This window comes from Palaemon carinicauda, chromosome 12, assembly GCF_036898095.1.
Source record: "Palaemon carinicauda isolate YSFRI2023 chromosome 12, ASM3689809v2, whole genome shotgun sequence".
Taxonomy (NCBI): domain Eukaryota; kingdom Metazoa; phylum Arthropoda; class Malacostraca; order Decapoda; family Palaemonidae; genus Palaemon; species Palaemon carinicauda.
The window spans coordinates 108,502,105-108,506,412 of record NC_090736.1 but is presented as its reverse complement, the minus strand read 5'-3'; positions in this window follow the sequence as shown (position 1 = coordinate 108,506,412).

Sequence of the window (4,308 nt, the reverse complement as noted above, 5' to 3'; positions counted from 1 at the left end):
GAGTGTCCAAGGAAGAAAGGTGTGGGTTGTATAGGGAGCTAAAGCTATCAGTTAAAAGAAAATCAAAGGGTTTCATGACTGAAAAATAAGACAGGCAAAAGGAGAAGAGGAACGGTACAGAGAAAAGGCAAAAAAAAAAATATTCTAGGAGGAAAGTAGGTATAGCTATTGAAAGAGCAGTAGAGCAGTTAAATGATAGGTTAGGAACAAAGGGAGGTTCAAACTGAAAATATTAGGATACTGGCTGCAGAGGAGGAAACATGGATGATGGATTTATTGAGAGCAATATGGGAAGAGGAAATAATGACGAACTACAGGGAGGAGAGTCTAATTGTATCTATATTTAAGCAGAAAGGTGAAATCATGGAATGCGGTAACTGCAGGAGAATTAAACTAACATAGCATGGTTTGAAAGTTATATAAAGTGTACTAGATTAGAGATAGAGATAGATTATAAAGATTGACAAACAACTGTATGGATTGATGTGGGGAGAGGGTCTGTGCATGCAAACTTCATAGTAAGGCAGTTATAGGAAAAGAATCTCATCGGTGTTTTTGAAGAGATGGCTTGTGATAGAATGCCAAGGAAAGTAAAGTTTTTGTGCTTGAGGAAGAATACAGACCCGGAGAAGTTGGTTAGAATGGTAGAAATGATATGCAAAAGAACAAGGACAAAAGTTATATCAGCTGTGGGAAAAACAGAAACCTTCGAAGTTAGTTTTGCATTATACCAAGGGTCAGCATTAATCTAGTTTTTATTTGTTTTCTTGTGGGATATTATAGGTGAAGGAATCAGATATCAAGAGTTGTGGGAGTTGCCATATGCAGATGATTTGGTGATTACAGCCAAAATTAAGGAAGAATTACGGAGAAAGGTGGTAGAGTAGCAAGAGACTTTGGAAAATGGTAGCTTAAAGGTAAATGTCGATAAGTTTGAGGTTATGGTGAGCAGAAAGGAGGGTAGGGACCAGATAGCCATACATGAAAGTAGAGGTGCAGTTATATACAGGTTAAACAGTTTAGATACATAGGATCTACTATAAATCATGTGGCAGGATGTGAGCCTAAAGTTGAAAATAGGATAAACGCTGTATAAGGAAGTGGAGTGAGGTAGCAGAGTGGTACGTGATAAGAAAAAAACAGTCAAGGTAAAAGTAATAATATACAGATCTGATACTTGGTCTTTAGGACGAATAGAGGATAAAAAATATTGAGAGAACATAGATGACAATGTTGAGGTTGATTATGAGAACATCACTGCTTGAAATATGAAATAAGAATGTCAGTGGTGGTAAAGATTACCGGAATTATCAGAGTCACAACTTAGATGGTATGAGCAGGTGTTGAGGATGGATGTTGGGGAGGGAGTGAAGATGGCTTAGGAGGAACCTGATATGGGGAAAAGATGTAGAGGGAGGCAGATATTTAGATGGCAGGATAAGGTAAAGGAGGATATTGAGAGATGTTTGTTGGAAAAGGATGCATTTGATCAAAGGTATTGGAGAGTGCTCATCAGGAAATTGAACCCTTAATGTAGGGATAACGGTGGGAGCATAAATATAGCGTGACTACGTTTTTGTGCTTAAGTGAGAGAAACAGTATGAGGCGGAATTCCATAATGATGACAGAATCAGAATTGCTCCTTTAAGGCACATTAACTAAATGATTCTTAGGCGTAGATAGTGAAATGAGTTAGAAAAAATAAATAAAAAAAACATGGAAAACTGAAGAGGAATAGCAATCTAAAAGCATACCAACTTAAGAAATAATGTAGTTTACGTAAAAAATCAATATATCGTTCACATTAAGACTTCACAAGCGCAGTATCTATTGAAGCTAATGTCACGATATGTGCATAAATAAATAACATTTGCCTTAAGGTCGATTAAAGGAGAGATTACTGTTGGAAACTTATTCAGGCCTAAAGCTGGAATATGATAACACTCATAATATGGATATATTTAAACACTTTGTTTCTTCAATATATATATATATATATATATATATATATATATATATATATATATATATATATATATATATATATATATCTTGTTTCTTAATCTCCTAGTTGAATGATATACTGTTAAATATTATCATCATCTCCTCCCATGCCTATTGACAGATTTTGACAGTCGTCTCTATCTTGAGTTTTAAATTCAATAATTTTTCTCCATTCATCATATCCTACTTCGCACTCCATAGTCAGTTCTGGGTTTTCCAACTCTTCTAGTGCCCTGTGGACTCCAACTGAAGATTTGATGAACTATTTTCTCTTGGGGAGTGCGAAGAGCATGCCAAAACCTTTTCCATGTACCCCTAATCATGATCTCATCCACAAATGGCACTTGAGTAATCTCTTTTTTAGTTTCATTTCTATTCTGTCCTGCCATCTCCCAATATCCTTTTGAGGGCTTTGTTCTCAAATCTGCTAAATCTATGGAGATAGTTTTATTGTCATACCATGATGCGTGTCCATAGAGTCCACCGACCTCACTAAACTAATTTCTAGTCTGGTTTTTATATGTAATCTCAGTGGCTTTGATTTCCAAATTATACTTAACCTAGACATTGTCTGATTTTTTTTTTTTCAATCTTTCACTAAACTCTAATTCTAAAGTCTCTGTATTGGAGATTATAGTTTCTAGATACTTACATGATTCTACCTCATTAATCCTTTCTCCTTCCAATGATATTTCATCTTCCATTGCATACTCCGTCCTCATCATCTCAGTCTTTCTTCTATTTATCTTCTGGCCAACCTCGTGCGATATTTCATGCATTCTGGTAAGCAAAAATTGTAAATCTTTTAGGATTCTGCTAACAAGACCAGTATCATCAGCATACTCCAGATCTGCTAAATCCCTATCACCAATCCAGTCCAATCCTTCTCTACGACCTCCGACTGTTCTACGAATTATGCAATATATATGTAAATTTATATATATATATATATATATATATATATATATATATACATATATATATATATATATATATATATATATATATATATATATATATATATATATATATGTATATATATATATATATTTATATATATATATATATATATATATATATATATATATATATATATACATATATATATATATGTATGTATATATATATATATATATATATATATATATATATATATATATATATATATATATATATATATATATATATATATATATATGTATATATGTATATATATATATATATATATATATATATATATATATATATATATATATATATATATATATATATATATATATATATATATATATATATATATATGTGTGTGTGTGTGTGTGTGTTTGTGTGTGTGTGTATGATCACATTAAGAGTACTAATATAGCTTAACACTTGTAAAATAAGACTTTTGCAACTACACGGCAGTGTTCTTGTGGGTGCAGATGTTTTATTTTTCCACCTATATATGTATATATATATATATATATATATATATATATATATATATATATATATATATATATATATATATATATATATATATATATATATTATTACTTCATACGCTACAACCCTAGTTGGCAAAGGAAGATATTGTAAGCCCAAGGGTTTATAGCCCGGTGAGGAAAGGAAACAAGTAAATAAACTATCAGAGAAGTAATTAACAATCAAAATAAAATATTTCAAAGAGAGTAATAATATTGAAACAAATATTTCATATATAAACTAACAAAACTTCAAACATTAAGAGGAAAAGAAATAAAATAGAATAGTGTGCCGGAGTGTACCCTCAAACAAGACAATGGAAGACCATGATACAGAGGCTATGACACTGCCCAAGATTAGATAATGGCTTCATATTGTAGTGTCGTTCTCCTAGAAGAGTTGCTTACTGTATGGTAAGCAGGTCTTCTAGGAGAGAGGTAAGTAATTACCATAAAATGAGAATGTTCCTTTATCATGAGACCAAGGATGAGTGAAACACATAATGGGCCCTTACTTCAAACACTGCTCGCTCTATGAAATAACAAAGAATAATAAACAAGTCACTATCATTGGAAAAATTAATGGTACACGGTTATGTGTTGTGGATGATACCCTTTGGAAATATGGTATCGATTATGCAGATGCAAAAATTAGGACAATGACTTACAGAGACCTGGTAACAGCAGAAACCACTCTCACAGGTGTTGTTATATAACCCATACTAGATTTTTCTGTAAAAATTAAATACTAGATACTTCTGAAGAAGATAATCGTTATAGTGAGGTAAAACCAGATTCGTATGATCATTATATTGACTATACAAACTAATCTTTCATAAAA